General features: G+C 44.1%; 1 pseudogene; it reads right to left on the reverse strand.

Moving 5' to 3' along the window:
• Window positions 1–9,064: 9,064 nt before the first annotated feature.
• LOC119824413 lies at window positions 9,065–20,403 on the reverse strand (annotated as a pseudogene).
• Between the last annotated feature and the right edge of the window lie 521 nt (window positions 20,404–20,924).

The following is a 20,924-nucleotide window of genomic DNA, read 5'->3' on the forward strand; positions in this document are numbered from 1 at the left end:
TCCCCAGATGTGATGCCTATGAAACACATCAACTGCTAGCATAGTACGATAAGCCTGGGGTGCAGTAGTGCCACACATACTTTGTGATCTTCAACATCTCTCTGATTGAAAGCAGAACATACTGCTTGGCATATGCCCAAAGGTCTGGGACCATTCTCCTCATAGGTACTTGCTGGGAAATATGCATTTCTACTATGTTCACAATATCTAGGAACAACAAAAATGCTCTACAACTGAGAAATGAATATAAAAATATGGTAATAGAGACTTAGGAAAACTGTTCTGTTGTAAAGAAAAATGGAATCATGAACTTTGTAGTAAGTGGTTAGGACTAGAAAAGATCATACCAACTCAGGTAAGCCAAAAAGACAAACATGGTGTGTCTCTCTCATCTGATATCCCTAGCTCCATCTTTAGATGTGAGGACATAACCTGGAGGAAGTGCGTCAGTCAGGAAAGTAAAACGGAGCCATGTTGTGGCTGTAGAGGTAGTGGAGCAATAGAGACAGGAACACTAGTGTTCTAGTGGCTAAATGAGGAGAATTTGAAAGAAGGCAGGGGGTTTGAACCAGGCAAGAGAAGGAAGATAAGTACAGAGGAAGGAGGGGTGAAGGCAACATACTAAGGATTTGTGGAAAAGTCCTAATGAATTATACTAATACCTATCTATTAAAATGCCAATAATATATTTTAAGTCTATAAATATAAATTAAATTGCCCATTTTGTTTGACACTGATTTCTCCAATAGTCAAAGATCACTAACATCACAATAAGTTCTCTTTTTTTAATTGTTGGTAAAAGCTGTCCAAGAGACTCCCAGACACTGTAGGCTATTGCTATGACCATTGATTGACTCCAGGAGGTGGAAGACAGTTCCTATAGCTGAAGGCGCTGCACTCTTCAGACACAGAGCCCAGGAAGCCCCTTTCCTGTCATTGATATGAAAGCCTCCTCTCTGAAGACCAGCTTTATGGTACCAGAAGGAGTCATGCAAGTTTCCAAAGGAGGGAGACAAACCAGCAATCCTACCCAGCTATGATGCCTATGAATCACAGCAGTGCCAAGCATGGCACAACAATCCCAGGATACAATGGTGGCACATGTACCTTTTCAGCAAACAACAGCTTGCTAATTTCTTTTACTGCCGTCTCAACAAGAGAACAATCATTCCTAGCACAGGAAACCCAGCCAGGTACTCAGGGCTAGTGAAGTCATGGATCTTGGAAGAGAACCTATAACCACCACTTTAATAAATAAGACTAATGCTGTAGTGTCTGTGTATTTGTCTCTGCCCCAACATATAAGTGTAATCCTCATCCCTCATCTGGGAAACTTGTCTTTGAAACAGATTGGAACCATTACAGAAAGCTACAAGCAGTCAAAGTGTAGAGTTGGAGCCCAATTTGGATACATCTATAATATAACTCCCTTACCTGAGGCTTAGGAATCATTGGGAATGTGGGGGTAGAATGATTGTAGGAGCCAGCCCAGGGAGTTTAATCTGAGATTTTGTGTCTTGGGTCTATGAGAGCCACACACATAAACACCACCAATATTACTGCCTACACCTGAGATGAAGAAGAAAAAGAGCAATAGCCATGACAATGTGGCCTGGTTGATGGGTGGAGCAGTGAATGCTGGATGTCTCATCCCTACAGAAAAACCTGTAGGCAACTTGGGAATGCTGAATTCAAGAGCCATTGTCTTCCTCGGGGAAGTGTTAACTAACTGATTATTCAGTATTAAATGGTCAGCCCTGAAAACATATGAACATGTGTACAAATAACATCCAATGTTGGTTGAAGTTATTTCTTAGGAACACACACACACACACAAACACACTCACGTGGCACCACCACCAAAACCACCACAACCAGCAGCAGCAGCAGCAGCAATAAAAACTGATTTAAAAAGAAGCACAGAATTTGAAAGACAGAAAGGAGAGGTATAAGAGAGAGTTTGGAGGGAGAAAAAGGAAGATATGATGTCATTATATTGCAATTTCTTTAAAAAAGAAATAATATTAAACTGTTTTCATCTCTCCCTATCATGATATTGATCATTTCAACTATGGATATGAACTTTTCACCTTGATAAAAGATGAATTTACCAGTAAATGCAGAGAGGCTATGAGTGATGATAGAGAATCTCAGAGAGGCTTGTTTAGCCTCAAATTCACAGACAGAAAAAAAAGCAAACAAGCAACGAACATCACTCAGACATAGCTCCGCCCACCGCCCAGCTCTCTGCTCCACTTCCCTCGTGGTTTCTGATCTGGGATGGATTCATGGCTTCTTTTCTTTTTTCTGTCCTCATTTCCCACCAGCACTTCTTCCAGTGACTTCCATCGGGCTCTTATCAGAAAATTTTAGATGTAATTTTTGAGAACTTCTATTGCACCTCTTTAAATATGATGAACAACTTTTTTTCTACTTCCAAGGTTTTATCGCTATGGTTTTTTCCTATAATTTCTATATAATTATTTTTAGTTTTGACACTAAAGGATAATTACACATCTACATCCCTCAACCACTCCCATTCACCCCATGCTCTCTTTTAAATCATGGTCTCATTTTCTTTCATAAAATAGAATTGTTTGTTATACATAACTACAAACAGTGCACTCTATAATACACTTGTTACTTGTCTGTATATTTTGTTCAGATCTGAATACTTGTTATTGGATAGCCAACTGGGGGCTCGTCCCTGGCAAAGTCTATCTCTCCTGCTCTCAGCATTTCTTAGTAGCCTGTAGTTCTTTGTAAGAACATGGGACTCCATAATTATTCCCCTCTCATGTAAGGATGTGTGCTGCTGTGGTTCATGTTCAGGAAGCTGTGTTGATAAGATTTCATGATTGCAGTTTCTTCTGACATTTCTAGGAGACATGATCTCAGAAGAAGCTTCATGGCCTCTGACTCTTATAGTCTTTCCACCCCTTCTTCCTCTGTGACCCCCGAGCCTTATGTATGGGAGCTGTGTTGTCAATGTGTCCCTTATATCAGTACATGGGTAGGGCTAATGATTTCTTCCCTCCCTTGGAAGTTTGCACAGTATCTCCTGGTACCATGTAAGCTAGTCTGGAGGGAGAAAGCTTTCAGGTCAAATTCAGCTTGTATCTTCCAGGTTCTGTATGGGAAGGACAGGACATGGTGTCCTCATCAATAGGGACTTTTAACCTATAACCTTTGGAGAATGTTTTGAACAACCTTGACCAACAACTCAAGAGGATTTTCATGCTCAATGTTAGAGGTGTAATTGATGGTCTATCAGTCCTGAGGGGAACATTGCCAGCCCAGGTGAGAAATTTTCATTTATATGTGTATATTTATATTTACACTCATGTATATTGTATATAATGTAAGGCAGATTTACACTAATATGATTCTTTATGACACTTTTAGATATCCTTACTATTTTTATATTCTCTTCCCTCTTTTTTCTGTATTGATTTTTTTTCCTCTCCATAATCAAAGACCTCCAGTTTTCCAATTTCCCTCTTAAATAACCTGTAAGCTGCTCTGCCTCACACTATTGACACCCTTTATAGTCTCTTTTGACTTTCCTGTTTTCTGTGTCTATTCACATAAGAAGATTTGGCTCTAGGAAAGACAGATGAGAAAGAACTTATAATGTTTGTTATTCTGGGTCTTGGTTTTCTCACTCAGTAAACTATTTTCTAGACCCTTCCATTTACCTATAAATTTCAATATTTATTTTCTTTTATAGCTAAATATTATTCCTTAGTGTATATGTACAACAATTTCATTATCCATTTATCAGCTGAAGGATGACATTTATGCTGTTTCCATTGCATTTTGTGAAGAGAACAGAAATGAACAAAGCAGGGCAAATATTTGTGGAGAATGATATTGACTCAATAATATTGCTATAGGCATACTTTTATCCGCATATCCAAATTTCCAAGAGAACTCTTTTCTTGGAATTCTGGCCCTTCACTGTACCCTTGTTGACTTTTCAGGGGTCATGCTCATAGAGAAAACTAACTTCTTCTCCCTCTTCAGATACCAAGAGCAGAACCTGGCTAGTGGTGAGATTGGCCAGGTCCCCTTTCCATGTTAGAATTTTGTCTGGCCCCAAAAAGATGAACATGGGATGTACTCACTCATAATTGGGTTCTAAGCCATAAATAAGGGACATTGAGCCTATAATTCGTTATCCTAGAGAAGATAAATAAGAAGGTGAACCCAAAGAAAAACATATAGTTATCCTCCTGGATATTGGAAGGAGACAAAATTGCTGGGCAAAAATTTGGAAATTGGGGGTGGGGTGGGATGCGGCTAAGGGGAGATGGGGAGAGAAGTGTGAAGGGGAGGATGGGGAGAGCTTGGAGGAATGGGATGGTTCGGATAAAGGAAGGGTGGAGTTGGGAGCAGGGAAGTATATATCTTAATTAAGGGAGCCATTTTAGGGTTGGCAAGAGACTGGACTCTAGAGGGGTTCCCAGGTGTCCAGGGAGATGCCCCCAGCTAGCTCCTTGGGCAGCTGAGGAGAGAGAGCCTGAAATGGCCCGATCCTATAGCCATTATGATGAATATCTTGCATATCACCATAGAACCTTCATCTGGCGATGGATGGAGATAGAGACAGAGCCCCACACTGGAGCACTGGACTGAGCTCCCAAGGTCCAAATGAGGAGCAGAAGGAGGGAGAACATGAGCAAGGAAGTCAGGACCACGAGGGGTGCACCCATACCCACTTAGATGGTGGGGCTGATCTAATGGGAGCTTACCAAGGCCAGCTGGACTGGAACTGAAAAAGCATGGGATAAAACCAGACTCCCCGAACATGGCAGACAATGAGGGCTGCTGAGAAGCCAAGGACAATGGCACTGGGTTTTGATCCTACTGCATGTACTGGCTTTGGAGGAGGCTAGCCTGTTTGGATGCTCACCTTCCTAGACCTGGATGGAGGGGGAGGACCTTGGACTTCCCACAGGGCAGGAACCCTTATTGCTCTTCGAACTGTAGAGGGAGGGGGAGGATAATGGGGAGAGAGGGAGTGAAATGGGAGGCTGGGAAGAGACGGGGAGGAGGCAGAAATTTTTAATAAAAAATAATAAAAATGAAAAAAAGAATTTTGCCTGGCTTAAACTTTCCCATGTCTTGTATGTATTCCCACAACTGCTGTGAGTTCAAAGATGCACCTACCTGCTGTGTCCAGAAGGAACTTTGTTTGTAGCCATTCACAGCCTCGATGTCTTTCATGCTTTCTACTCTCTCTTCTGTAATGATCCCTGAGCCTTGGGGAGGAGCATGTTTAATATAAATGTTTATTTAGTAATGAGCCTTCTGCTCTTACTTGCTCTCTGTACTGTGGGCAGCTGCGAGTTCTCTGTGTTAATTGTCATCTACTGTAATAGGAGCTTCTATGATGATGGTGTAGAGATGCATATATAGGAATACCAACAAGCAATTAGGAGTTTATCTAATACCATTTCCCACTAATAGAACAACAGTAATAGGGTCTCCCCAACCGTCTATGACTTGTATAATCATATGTTTTAGCTTGATAATCATGCCAGGTATGGGTTTCAACTTCTGGGGTGGTACTTAAATTCAAGTAGAAAATTGTTGGTTATTCTTAGGGTTTCTATTGTGATGCTAAAATTTCATGACTAAACCAATTTGAAAAGGCAAGAGTTCCTTTCATTTACACATTAACATCATATCCCCTCATTTAAGAAAGTCATGACAGGAACTCAATGCAGGAACCTGAGAGCAGGAACAGAAGCAGAAGCCATGGAAGAAGACTGCTTACTGGCTTGTTCTCGTGACTTGTTCAGCCTGCATATTTATACAACATAGGACCACTTATGTAGGAATGGCCATGCCCACAGTAACCTGGGCCCTCCCACATCAGTTATTAATTATGAGATGCCCCTAAGTTCTTGTCTACAGACAATCTCACTGCAACATTTTCTCAGTTGAGGTTCCTACTTTCTAAATGAATTTAATTTGTGACAAGTTGACATAAAATCAACAACACAATAGCACAGATATACTATAGTTTCATAACATTTTTCTTGCATTTACACAAGGAAAAGTTAATTCTTGATCCCTTTGTCTCAGACAACAAATTCTACAGATACTGGGATCTACTTATCATGTTGTCTAGGGAAGAAGGTAGTGATCTTCAAATATTCAGTCTCCCACGTCTTTCTCTCCATAATATCCAATCCTCTAATCTTATCCCAGCTATACACACCCATCATATCCTTAACACACCTGTTCTATTACCTCCATTACACCTGTTATATCTCATCCCAGCTATACACACCTGTTATATCCATAGTACACCTGTTCTATTACCTTCATTATACCTGTTATATCTCATCCTGAAAGACCCTCAGAGAGAGGTGTCTATTGAGGAGTCCTCCACCCAAGAACCAGAACCAATCCACTGGATGCAAAAGAACGAGGCAGTTTATTGAATACACAGGCGCCTGCGGATGCCACAGTAACCAAGTTAAACCATATTACTGAGCATGCCGGGCTGAGGGCACATCATGTATTTATAGGGATTTAGGAGTTACATAAGAGGCTGCCTAGCAAAAAGCATTTTATTGGCTCTCAAATTGGCAGGCTTAGCTCACCCTGGGGACGGCCCCATGTCTATTCTCGAATTTCCCTGAAAAACCATAAAGCCAGATAAAACACCCTGCAGCAAGTTGACAGTTTAGATAGAATGTCTTGGGGGTGGAGTATTCCCTCTCCTTAGTCCCAAAAAACCACAAAGCTAGATAGAGCACTCTGCAGCAAGTTGACAGTTTAGATAGAATGCCTTGGGGTGGAGTATTCCCTCTCCTTAGCCTAGTCAGTGAGTCTTCAACCCATAGCTATCCAGTTTTAGCATCGGCTGAGCTGGGGGGCCCAGCTAACTTTCAGCAGAGTTTAACATAGTACATGGACACGGGGGTCCTTCAAGTATGGGGGGGGGGTCTTTCATTCCCTGCTTGGGTTTTATCATGGATAGAACCCTATATCCATTCGTCTTGCTCTGGGCTCTTGCTTGCCTCAGGGTCCATCTGCCTAAGCGCACGGTATTGCTGAGTGAGGACCCTGGTCTGGATGACCATTAGCCTGTTTTTAACGAACTGGACTAGCCTGTTAAAGATACAGGGCCCAACGATCATGATGAGCATCAAAATAATTATAGGACCTGTGATTGTGGAGATCAGGGTTGTAAACCAGGGAGATCGATTAAACTAGCTTTCATACCAATTTTGTTGTGATTCAAATTCCTTTTGACGTTTGGCTAATCTATCTTTGAGTTCGTCCAGGGTTTCAGTTACTATTCCTGTTTGATCAGCATAAAAGCAACATTCTTCCTTAAGTGAGGTGCACAACCCCCCCCCCCCTTTAAGGAACAACAAATCAAGCCCCCTCCTATTTTGTAGCACTACCTCGGATAGGGAAGTTAAGGAGTCTTTAAGTGCTCTAACTGATTTTTCTAAAGCCTGTAGATCAGCATTCATAGTGGCATGCAATTGCATGTATTGATCATTCTGAAGCAATGCTGCAGTCCCCGTCCTTATACCAGCTGCAATCCTTCCGACGCCTAGCAGGATGGCTAGGGTCATGGAGATGGGTTCTATTTTAAATCTGTGATGTCCCTCATAAAATTCTAGGACAGTCTCTGAGTTATGATATGTGATGCGGGGCCAGAGCTGGACTAGAACACAGAAGTCAGCAGTCATGTTGTGAACTGCCGCTGATACGCATGATGTTACAAGTCCAGTAGGCTCCATTAGGGGCAGCCAGGTAATAGTTCCCTGTATGGACAGAGACTGTTTGATTACATAATAACTGTTTGGATTGGGGAACCATCCCTAAGCATAGTCACTGTCCGTTAACTTGAGGAAGAGTCAACTTGTGACTCGGAAGGGAAGTGCATGATGCTGGTGGGGTCGTATGATTGATAATTTTAGCATTGAAAGCTAGACCTTCATAATAAAGTGGGCTTGGTACTAAGTATAGCCAGCAGTCCTTAGCTTGTTCAGGCTTTGTGCTATTTAGGGCAACGTAAACTCCTTTAATCATGTTTAAAAAATCTATCTCCTGTCCCTGGAATTTGTGAAGTTGTCTGTGAAGTCCCTGGAATTTGTGAAGTTGTCTGTGAAGTCCCTGTCTGTGGTGGGATAGATGACTTAGTGAGACCAGGGTTAACAGTTGCCCGGGGTGGGTTCTCCGGTCTCAGGATAACAGGGTGGTAGTCCTCTATTTGTGGGGCGAGGCGAGGCCTCCGCTTAGGCTGCTGTTTAGGTCGTGTGGGTAGTGTGGCTGCGGCTCGTTGGTCAATTATCACCAGGTTAGGGCCTATTGAATTGGGGGGGGCCTGCTCATTTTGAGTTGTATTGTAAAAATAACTCCCCTGTCTTTGTTTTTCATCCTATTTGGGAAATACCATCTGAGGCCCCATGTCCTGCCTCTTATCCATTTATCAAGGTTTTGTGATTGTTTCCCGGGAGAGGTAAAGACTATCTTTAAGGGTAGACAGGTGGCGCTATTAGCACAGAAAGAGCATGTAGTATAATTCTTAGTAACCTAGATCCAATCCTAGCTGGAGCTAGGTTTCCAGTAAGCTTCACTGGTGGTCTCGCAACCCCATGCAGCACAATAGAGGCTTTCATGTCCTCTGCATCGATGGGCTGTGGCCCTATCTCTTCCATCTTTGGGACATACATAAAAATCCAATTTCCCTAGGCTAGCTCTCCTTTTTGGGTCTCTACAGCCAATTTGCCCTCCTGGGGAGAATCTCTTTCCCTGGGCTATTACTGGTAACCGATGCGGGTCGATATTGGGCAGATCCCAAGATTCCAACCCAGCGGCTTATGAACAAAAATCTGGGGTGAGAGTGGGCCACCAGGTCCCAGGGGGGTGGAAGCCAGTAATGGACCAAATTATATCTCCCGTTTCAGAGATCACCTGCCAGGTAAGTTGCTTAGGCAAGTGAGGGCTCCCCAAGAACCTGACATTTAAACAAGGAAGGCCAGGGTTAGCATCAATGCTAAGCCCTGACAGGTCTTATCTTTAATGAGTTTTAAGAGCGTTGGAGCCTCCATGATGACCCTGGGTTCTGATTGTCAGTGAGGTGTCCCGGCTGGGCTGCTTTGACGTGTGATGTGTGGATCCAGGCAGCAATTCTGTCAACCTTCAGCACCATGGGTGTGGTCAGGAGCACGGTGTAGGGTCCTTTCCAGCGGGGTTCAAAGTTCTTAGTCTGATGTCTCTGGACCCAAACGGAGTCACTGATCTGGAAGGGATGTGGCCTCAAGGGAATTTCCCGTCCCTCCTGGTAAGCAGCTGCCAATGGTTTCCAGACCTCTTGTTGCACCAACTGCAATGCTTGCAGATGGGCCTGCATGGAAGGGGAGGTGGCAAAGTCCGAGATATCAGCATCAAAGAAAGCAATGGCTGGAGGAGGGGCTCCATATAGAATTTCAAATGGAGTCAGGCCGTGTGGGCTGGGTGTGTTTCTGGCCTGGTACAGAGCCAGGGGTAGGAGCAGCACCCAATATTTAGAGCCAGTTTCAAGCGTTAATTTAGACAAAACCTCCTTAATAGTTCTAGTCATTCTTTCTACCTGTCCTGAACTCTGGGGTCTATATGCACAATGTAATTTCCAATTAATCCCCAGAAGCTTGGCCACCAACTGACTTACCTGGGAGACAAAGGCAGGCCCGTTGTCTGACCCCAGTATCTGAGGCATCCAATATCTGGGGAAGATTTCTTTCAAGAGCTTCTTGGGGACCATTTTTGCTGTCTCATGTGTGGTGGGGAAGGCATCAACCCATCCTGAGAAAGTGTCTATAAAGACTAGGAGGTATTTATATACAAACATACTGGGTTTGATCTCAGTAATATGAATATCCCAATGAGTCCCGCGGCAATGTCCCCTAAGGCGGACTCCTTGGCCAATCTTGGTTTTTCCCGGATTAACATGAGCACAGGCTCTGCAGTTAATTACCACCTGTTGTAAGAGAGCGTCTCTATTTGGGAGGTATTTACTGATTTCCTCTTGTTCCAATAGAGCTTTCATCTTTTTTGCACTTAAATGAGTCAGTTTGTGGAGGTGGTCAATTAATTCCTTAGCCATTTTGACAGGCATTACAGTCTTTCCTTGGTATACCCAACAGTTATGGTTTGGGTCATAATCTGCTCCCAGCTTTTGAATAATGTCCAGGTCCTCTTCTTCATAATCCCAATCAGGGATCTGGGTATTCTTCTCAGTCTCTGATAAGATGGTGACCATTAATAATTGGGGCCCAAGAGCCACCTCTCTGGCTGTCTCATCAGCCAGGCGGTTCCCTTTTGCCTCTGGGCTGTTTCCTTTCTAATGCCCGGGACAATGCATTATGCTTAATTTCTTGGGGAGGAACAAGGCTCTCAGTAAAGCCAGAATTTCAGTTTTATTTTTAATTTCCTTTCCTTCCAAAGTCAAAAGTCCCCTCCTTTTATATATTTCTCCATGAATGCGGGCCATGGCAAAAGCATACTGGCTATCAGTATAGATATTAAGCTTCTTACCTGCTGCCAGCTGGAGTGCTTGAGTTAAAGCAATGAGTTCTACACGCTGGGCAGAGGTACCTCCAGGAAGCGCACTGGCCCAGATTACGTGGGTGTCATTTGTTACTGCGGCTCCTACCGGTCACTCTCCATTTAGTAGATTGCTACTGCTGTTCGTTTACCAGGTGAAGTCCGCATCTTTCAGAGGCTGATCACTCAGATCAGATGGGTTCCATGCATTTCCACAAGGATCTGTTGGCAGTCATGGGATGTGGGCCCCTCCGGTAGGGGCAGTAGTGTCACCGGTTTGAGGGCGACTACAGGCCCGAACTGGATTTGGTCGACATCCAGAAGCAGGTACTGATAGTGGGTTAGACGGGCATTTGACAGCCAATGGTCAGGGGGGTTGACGAATTAAGGATTCAATGGCATGGGGAGCCAGAATAGTCAGTGGCTGTCCCAGAGTTAATTCAGTAGAATCCTTGATTAAGATTGCAATAGCGGCTATCATCCTCAAGCAAGGGGCCCATCCTGAAGCAATCGGATCTAATTACTTGGACAGGTATGCAATGGGGTGTCTCCATGGCCCAAATCTTTGAGTAAGGACTCCTTTAGCAAAGCCCTGTTTCTCATCGGTGAAGAGTTCAAAGGGCTTAGTTATATGGGGCAGGCCCAGAGCCGGTGAGGAAAGAAGGGCCCGCTTAATGTCATCAAAAGCTTATTGTTGCTTTTCAGTCCAATCAAAGGGAGTATCCTGTTTGGTCAATGGGTAAAGGGGGGCTGCCATCTCTGCCAACCCCGGGATCCATGATTGGCAAAACCCAGCTGTCCCCAAGAATTCCCGTAATTGGCGGTGATTTTGGGGGTGTTGGGATATGGGATATAGTCTCTTTGCGTGCAGCTGTCAGCCACCGTTGGCCATTTTGTAATTTATATCCCAAATAGGTGACCTCCTTTTGACAAATGTGGGCCTTTTTAGCAGAGGCTTGGTATCCCAACTGTCCTAGAACTTGTAGGAGGGCCCCGGTACCTGCTCGATAGTCCTTTTCCATGGAGGCAGCCAGCAAGATGACATCCTCGTACTGGAGTAGGATCAGTGACGGATGCCTGGTTCAAAAGTCTGTCAAATCATGGTGAAGGGCCTCGCTGAAGAGGGTGGGGCTATTTTTAAAGCCCTGTGGCAGGCAGGTCCAGGTTAGCTGTCCTGAAATACCCAATTCAGGGTCTCTCCATTTGAAAGCGAACAGAGGTTGACTCTGAGGACTCAGTCTCAAGCAAAAGAAGGCATCTTTTAAATCTAGGACTATGTACCATGGATGCATTGGAGGCAAGGCACTTAGTAGGTTATATGGATTAGGCACTGTGGGGTGGATGTCTTCTACCCGTTTATTGACTTCTCTGAGGTCTTGGACTGGGCGGTAGTCCCCTGTACCTGGTTTCTTAATGGGTAGAAGAGGGGTATTCCAAGGAGATCGACAAGGGGTTAATATTCCTTGGTTCAGAAGTCTTTTTATGTTAGGCCTCATTCTCTGATATGCTTCATTAGACATAGGGTATTGCTTGATGGAGACAGGAATAGCTGTTGCCTTTAGCTCTATGATGAGGGGTGGCCATTGTATAGCCAGTCCCATGCCCCTGGTTTCCGCCCAGGCTAAGGGTTATTCCTTAAGCCAGGACTCTATGTCCCCCTGTGATTTAGGAGGTTGATCAAAAAGCCAGTATTCATCTTCTAATTGGAGGGTAAGAACTTGGAGAGGAACTCTATTTGGGCCTGACACGGTGGCCCCTGTCCCTTCAAAATGGATTTGAGCTTTTAATTTGGTCAGTAGATCTCTTCCCAAGAGCAGGTAGGGGCAATCAGGCACATGTAGAAAAGAATGGGAGACTTTACCTGATGCCAGATGTACTTTCCTTTCAGTAGTCTAGTGATATTGTTTTCCTCTTGTGGTGCCTTGCACCCAGGCTGTTCTGCTGCTCATAGGTCATTGAGTGTTGGGAAGTACTGAGTGCTGAGCCCCTGTGTCTACTAGAGAGGTGACAGGTTGCTTCCCAACTTGTAGAGTTATGCTGGGCTCAGGGCGGCTCCTGGCCCTGACGCCCCTAATCTTCATCTAAAGCCAACAGGTGGGCAGGCTTTTCGGGTCTCTTCTTTTGGTCTCTGGGTCTTTTAGGGCAATCTTTGACCCAATGTCCTTTGTCTTTGCAATAGGCACATTGGTCTCAATCTACCCATGGCCTTCTATTGTCTCCCCTCCTATCCTGCCTCCCTGAGCCTGAACTGGTCTGCACTACAGTGGCCAAGAGTTTGCTGAGCTCTCAATTGTGTTTATGATCTCGTTCCTTTTCTTTTTCTTCTAGTTCTTTCTTAAGTCTATCTTCCATTTCCTCCTGTAACTTTCTAAGTCTTTCTTCCTTTTCTTCTGGTGTTTCTCTTTTGTTAAAAAATCTTTTCTGGTCCCTTCCCAGCTTGCACCCAGAACACCCCCCCCCCCCCCCGCTTCATCCTCCCTTCTTTGGGGCCACAAAATCCCACAGCGCAACCTGTTTGGGTACCAGGACTGGGAATTGAGTGCACCCAGGTCAGTGGGAGGTCCCCTGCTTCAATAGCCTGCCTGCAGCCAGGTAGGCTCTTTGTCACCGAGCTGTTTGGCCAGCAAGGAAACCTGACTGTCTACCAGAAGATCCATCATTCATTGGGGTGAGTGAGTGCCTGAACCGCTGCAGCCACCTAGAGAGGGACCACCGACATTCCCCAATCCCCCCCACTCACTTCCTGCTCTTCCTGCAGGGGTTATTCTCCCCAGATACTGCCTCTCTCTTCCTGTCCCTTCCCAGCTTGCACCCAGAAACACCCCCCCCCCCCCCGCCTCATCCTCCCTTCTTTGGGGCCACAAAATCCCACAGCACAACCTGTTTGGGTACCAGGATGGGGAATTGAGTGCACCCAGGCCGGTGGGAGGTCCCCTGTTTCATTAGTTTGCCTGCAGCAAGGTAGGCCCTTTGTCAGCGAACTGCTTGGCCTGCAAGGAGACCTGACTGTCTGCCAGAAGATCCATCATTCATTGGGGTGAGTTAGTGCCTGAACCGCAGCAGCTGCCCAGAGAGGGACCACCGACATTCCCCAACCCCCTCACTTCCTGCTCTTCCTGCAGGGGTTATTCTCCCCGGATACTGCCTCTCTCTTCCTGTCCCTTCCCAGCTTGCACCCAGAAACCCCCCTTCATCCTCCCATCTTTGGGACCCCAAAATCCCACAACCCAGCCTGTTTGGGTGCCGGGACCGGGAATTGAGTGCATCCAGGTCAGTGGGAGGTCCCCTGCTTCAATAGCCTGCCTGCAGCAAGGTAGGCTCTTTGTCACCGAGCTGCTTGGCCAGCAAGGAAACCTGACTATCTACCAGAAGATCCATCATTCATTGGGGTGAGTGAGTGCCTGAACTGCTGCAGCCGCCCAGAGACGGACCACCGACATTCCCCAACCCCCTCACTTCCTGCTCTTCCTGCAGGGGTTATTCTCCCCGGATACTGCCTCTCTCTTCCTGTCCCTTCCCAGCTTGCACCCAGAAACCCCCCTTCATCCTCCCATCTTTGGGACCCCAAAATCCCACAACCCAGCCTGTTTGGGTGCCGGGACCGGGAATTGAGTGCACCCAGGTCAGTGGGAGGTCCCCTGCTTCAATAGCCTGCCTGCAGCAAGGTAGGCTCTTTGTCACCGAGCTGCTTGGCCAGCAAGGAGACCTGACTGTCTACCAGAAGATCCATCATTCATTGGGGTGAGTGAATTGAATTCATTGGGGTGAATTGAACTTCTAAAAGAAGACCCAAAGGGGATTATTCAGAGGAAGAAATGGGCAGGTGCCAATGCAAGAATTCCTCCAACAATTTGAAAAACAACATGAAAGCACCAGAACCCAGCAAACTTATAACAGGAGGACTTGAACACACTAATCAAGAAGAAGTAGAAAAAATTGACTTTATGAAAGTAATAGAGTCCCTTAAACAGGAGGTAAAAAACTCCCTTAAGGAAATGGACGAGAAGAATAACAAAAAGTTTGAAGAATTGAGTAAATCCATAAATGATATCCTAGGAAACCAAGAAAAAACAATCAAACAGATAATGGAAACCGTTCAAGACTTGAAAACTGAAATGGAGGCAAGGAAGAAAACACAAACCGAGGGCCAGCTGGATATGGAAAATCTATGTAAACGAACAGAGACTACAGAAACAAGCATAACCAACAGAATACAAGAGATAGAAGAAAGAATCTGAGATTCTGAAGATACCATAGAGAAAATAAATGCACTGATCAAAGAAAACAGCAAATCCAACAAATTCTCATCACAAAACATTCAGGAAATCTGGGACACAATAAAAAGACCAAGAATAATAGGCACAGGCTAAGAGATTAGATATGAAAACAGGATCCAACATTCTGCTGTTTACAAGAAACACACCTCAACCACAAAGACAGACATATCCTCAGAGTAAAGGGTTGGGAAAAGGTTTATCAAGCAAATGGACCTGAGAAACAAGTGGGTGTGGCCATACTAATTTCTAACAAGGTTGACTTCAAACTAAAATCAATCAGAAGAGATGGAAAGGGACACTTTATACTCATTACAGGAAAAATCCATCAGAATGAAGTCTCAATCCTGAATATCTATGCCCCTAATACAAAAGCACCCACTTATGTAAAAGAAACATTACTAGAACTCAAGGCAGCAATCAAACCAAACACACTGATAGTGGGAGACTTCAACACTCCTCTCTCACCAATAGACAGGTTGATTAGACAGAAACCTAACAGAGAATTAAGAGACTTAATAGAGATAATGAACCAAATGAACTTAACAGACATCTATAGAACATTCCACACAAATAGGAAAGAATATACCTTCTTCTTTGCGGCTCATGGAACCTTTTTGAAAATTGACCATATACTCGGTAACAAAGCAAACTTCCACAGTACAAAAACATAACCTGCATCTTATTGGATCACCATGGATTAAAATTAGAATTCAACAACAATGCTACCCCCAGAAAGCCCACAAACTCATGGAAACTGAACAGTCAACTACTGATCCACACCTGGGTCAAGGAAGAAATAAAGAAAGAAATTAAAGTCTTCCTTGAATTTAATGAAAATAAAGACACAACATACTCAAACCTATGGGACACTATGAAAGCAGTGCTAAGAGGAAAATTCATAGCACTAAGTGCCCACTTAAAAAAAGCGAAGAAAGCACACATTGGAGACTTAACAGCACACCTGAAATCTCTAGAAAAGAAAGAAGCAGACTCACATAGGAGGAGTAGAAGAGTGGAAATTATCAAACTGAGGGCTGAAATCAACAAAATAGAAACACAGAAAACAGTCCAAAGAATCAATGAAACAAAAAGCTGGTTCTTGGAGAAAATCAACAAGATTGACAAACCCCTAGCCAAACTAATCAAACAGCAGAGAGAGAACACACAAATTAATAAGATTAGAAATGAAAAGGGGGACATAACCACAGACACAGAGGAAATTCAGAGAATCATTAGATCTTACTACAAAAGCCTGTATGCCACAAAATTGGAAAATGTAAAAGAAATGGACACTTTTTTAGATAAGTACCATATACCAAAGTTAAACCAGGACCAGGTGAACAATCTAAATAGTCCTGTTAGTTGTGAAGAATTAGAAACTGTTATCACAAACCTCCCTACCAAAAAAAGCCCAGGACCAGATGGTTTCAATGCAGAATTCTATCAGAACTTCCAAGATGACCTAATACCTATACTCCTTAAGGTATTTCATAATATAGAAACAGAACAGTCATTGCCAAATTCCTTTTATGAAGCTACAATTACCCTGATACCTAAACCACACAAAGACTCAACCAAGAAAGAGAATTACAGGCCAATCTCACTCATGAACATTGATGCAAAAATTCTCAATAAAATACTGGCAAACAGAATCCAAGAACACATTAGAAAAATTATCCACTACGATCAAGTAGGCTTCATCCCAGAGATGCAGGGCTGGTTCAACATATGAAAATCTATCAATGTAATCCATCATATAAATAAACTGAAGGATAAAAACCATATGATCATCTCATTAGATGCAGAAAAAGCATTTGACAAAATTCAACACCCCTTTATGATAAAGGTCTTGGAGAGATTAGGGATACAGGGGTCATTCCTAAATATAATAAAGGCTATTTACAGCAAGCCGACAGCTAGCATCAAATTAAATGGAGAGAAACTCAAGGCCATCCCACTAAATTCAGGAACACGACAAGACTGTCCACTCTCTCCTTATCTCTTCAATATAGTGCTTGAAGTTCTAGCAATAACAATAAGACAAAACAAGGGGATCAAGGGGATTCGAATTGGAAAGGAAGAAGTTAAACTTTTGTTATTTGCAGATGATATGATAGTGTACATAAGCGACCCGAAAAACTCCACCAAAGAACTGTTATAGCTGATAAACTCCTTTAGTATCGTGGCAGGATACAAGATCAACTCCAAAAAATCAGTTGCCCTCCTATATACAAAGGATAAGGAAGCAGAGATAGAAATCAGAGAAGCGTCACCTTTCACGATAGCCACAAATAGCATAAAATATCTTGGGGTAACTCTAACCAAGGAAGTGAAAGACCTATTTGACAAGAACTTTAAGTCTTTGAAGAAAGAAATTGAAGAGGATGCCAGAAATTGGAAGGATCTCCCTTGATCTTGGATTGGGAGGATCAACATAGTAAAAATGGCAATACTACCAAAGGCAATCTATAGATTTAATGCAATCCCCTTAAAGATCCCATCAAAATTCTTCACAGATCTTGAGAGGACAATAATCAACTTTATATTGAAGAACAAGAAACCCAGGATAGCCAAAACCATCTTATACAATCAAGAAACTTCTGGAGGCATTACCATCCCTGATTTCAAACTCTATTACAGAGCTACAGTATTGAAAACAGCTTGGTATTGGCATAAAAATAGAGAAGTCGACCAATGGAATCGAATAGAAGACCCGGATCTTAACCCACAAACCTATGAACACCTGATTTTCGATAAAGGAGCTAAAAGCACACAATGGAAGAAAGAAAGCATCTTCAACAAATGGTGCTGTCATGTCAACCTGTAGAAAAATGAAAGTAGATCCGTATCTATCACCATGCACAAAACTCAAGTCCAAATGGATTAAAGACCTCAATATCAATCTAAACACACTGAACCTGTTAGAGCAGAAAGTGGGAAGTACTCTACAACATTTGGGTACAGGAGACAACTTCCTACGTATAGCCCCAGCAGCACAGACATTAAGGGCAACATTGAATAAATGGGGCCTCCTGAAGCTGAGCAGCTTCTGTAAAGCAAAGAACACTGTCACTAAGACAAAAAGGCAGCCTACTGACTGGGAAAAGATCTTCACCAACCCCACAACAGACAAAGGTCTGATCTCCAAAATATATAAGTAACTCAAGAGACTAGACTTTAAAATGCTAATTAACCCAATTAAAAATGGGGCACTGAACTGAACAGAGAATTCTCAACAGAAGAAGTTCATATGGCCAAAAGACACTTAAGGGCATGCTCAACCTCCTTAGCCATCAAGGAAATGCAAATCAAAACAATGTTGAGATACCATCTTACAGGTGTAAGATGGCTAAAATCAAAAACACCAATGATAGCCTTTGCTGGAGAGGATGTGGAGTTAGGGGTACACTCATCCATTGCTGGTGGGAATGCAAACTTGTGCAACCACTTTGGAAAGCAGTGTGGAGGTTTCTCAGCAAATTTGGGATCCACCTACCCCAGGACCCAGCAATCCCACTCTTGGGAATTTACCCAAGAGATGCCCAATCATATTACAAAAACATTTGTTCAACTATGTTTATAGCAGCATTATTTGTAATAGCCAGAACCTGGAAACAACCTAGATGCCCTTCAGTGGAAGAATGGATGAAGAAAGTGTGGAATATATACATATTAGAGTACTACTCGGTGGTAAAAATCAATGACATCTTGAATTTTGCATGCAAATGGATGGAAATAGAAAACACCATCCTGAGTGAGGTAACCCAGGCCCAAAAAGATGAACATGGGATGTACTCACTCATAGTTGGTTTCTCGCCATAAATAAAGGACTTCGAGCCTATAATTCGTAAAAATCGCAAAGAAGCTAAATAAGAAGGTGAATCCAAAGAAAAACATATAGTTATCCTCCTGGATATTGGAAGTAGACAAGATTGCCAGACAAAAAATGGGAACTTGGGGGTGGGGTGAGATGGGGGATTGAGGGAATGGGGAGAGAAAAGTGTGAAGTGGAGGATGGGAAGAGCTTGGGGGAATAGGATGGTTGGGATATAGGAAGGGTGGATATGGGAACAAGGAATTATATATCTTAATTAAGGGAGCCATTCTAGGGTTGGCATAGACTTCCCTCTAGAGGGGTTCCCAGGTGTCCAGGGAGATGCCCCCAGCTAGTTCCTTGGGCAGCTGAGGAGAGGGTGGCAGAAATGCCCAGATCCTATTGCCATACTCATGAATATCTTGCATATCACCATAGAACCTTCACCTGGCGTTGGATGGAGAAAATGACAGAGCCCCACATAGGAGTACCTGACTGAGCTCCCAAGGTCCTGATGAGGAGCAAAAGGAGGAAGATCATGAGCAAGGAAGTCAGGACCGTGAGGGGTGCATTCACCCATTGAGACGGTGGGACAGATCTAACAGGAGACCACCAAGTCCAGTTGGAATGGGACTGATGGAACAGGGGACCAAACTGGATTCTCTGAATGTGGCTGATGGTGGAGGAGGACTGAGAAACCAAGGACAATGGCGATGGGCTTGAACTCTACAGCATGGACGGGCTCACTGTGAGCCTTGTCAGTTTGGTTGCTCACCTTCCTGGACTTAGGGGGAGTTGGGAGGACCTTGGACTTAACATAGTGAAGGGAACCCTGATGGCTCTTTGGCTTGGAGAGGGAGGGAGTGGGGGTATGGTTGGAAGGGAGGGGAGGGAAGAGGGAGTAGGAGGGGAGGAGATGGAAATTTTTAATAAAAAAAATGAGGAGGAAAAAAATCCAAAAAAATATCTTTTCTGCCTCCTTCAATAAATCCTGCAAAGTATCATCTTGCAAATTCTCCAGTCTTTGCAACTTATTTCTGGTATCTGGAGCTGACTGCCAAATAAAGGCCATTGACACATTACCCCGCTGCTCATTGCTTTCTGGATCAAAGGGGGTATAAATGTGATAGGCCTCTTTTAGGTGCTCCAGAAAAGCAGTTGGAGTTTCCTCCGGTCCCTGATTAATCTGTCTTACCTGAGCCAAATTGATAGGTCTGCGTCCAGCGCCTTGGAGGCCCACTATGAGTAACTGGCGGTAAAGACGTAAGTGTCTCCTACCTTCAGCAGTATTAAAGTCCCATTCAGGGCAGGTTAAGGGAAAGGCAGCATCAATCTCATTGGGGAGTTGGGTGGGTCTCCCGTTGTCGCCCAGGACATTTTTCCTTGCTTCCAGGAACACCTTCTGTTTTTCTTCTGAGGTCAGGATGGCCTGTAAAAGCTGCTGACAATCATCCCAAGTGGGCTGATGTGTTATTAGGATAGATTCAATTAAATTAGTAAGAGCTACTGGATCTTTAGAAAAGGAAGGATTATGGGATTTCCAGTTATGTAGATCAGAGGCAGAAAAAGGCCAGTATTGAAACTGGTTCCCTGGTCCCCCCGTCTGACGCAAGGGGAAAGCTCTAGAGGTCCCTTCCAAGGGAGCTGGTTCCCTTCTTCCTCGGAGCCTTCCGGCAATTGGGGAATCTGAGGGTCTCTCATTTCCTCCACCCAGAATAGGGACAGTGCTGTCAGGTCCCTCTGGTTCTTCATTTCCCAAGCTTGACGGACCCAGGACAGGGTCCAGCAGGGGAGGCTTATAGGGTAGGGGTTCATCAGAGAGCAAATCTATAAGAACTGAATCATCAGGGGGAAGCACAGTTTTGGATTTAGCAGACTTAGGGGAATCCTTCTCCAGGACGGGGTAAAGTTAGGAGGATTTGGAGGCTTTGGGAGCCGGGGTAGGAAACATGGGTATGGGAGAAGGAGGAGGAGGGGCTGAGGGCTTCCGAGGGGAGTCCGAAGCCTTTGTTATGGTTTCAGGGGAGGTTTGGGAGTGACAAAAGGGGCCACGAGGGTGGCGGGTCATACGCCAGACTTTCCCAGGTGACGATGTAAGCCACCTGGTCCGGGTGCCCGAGGGGTCCTTTGTCGAAGACCCCCTCTTTGATCTGCAAAATAACATCAGTGTTAAAGGTCCCATCCCGAGGTCAGCCAACATTAAAAGTTGGCCATTCTGAGGTGCAGAAAATCTTATATTTCTTCTTTTTGACTTTGACTGGTTGCTGGCTCGG

Source organism: Arvicola amphibius, chromosome 10 (assembly GCF_903992535.2).
Source record: "Arvicola amphibius chromosome 10, mArvAmp1.2, whole genome shotgun sequence".
Lineage (NCBI taxonomy): Eukaryota > Metazoa > Chordata > Mammalia > Rodentia > Cricetidae > Arvicola > Arvicola amphibius.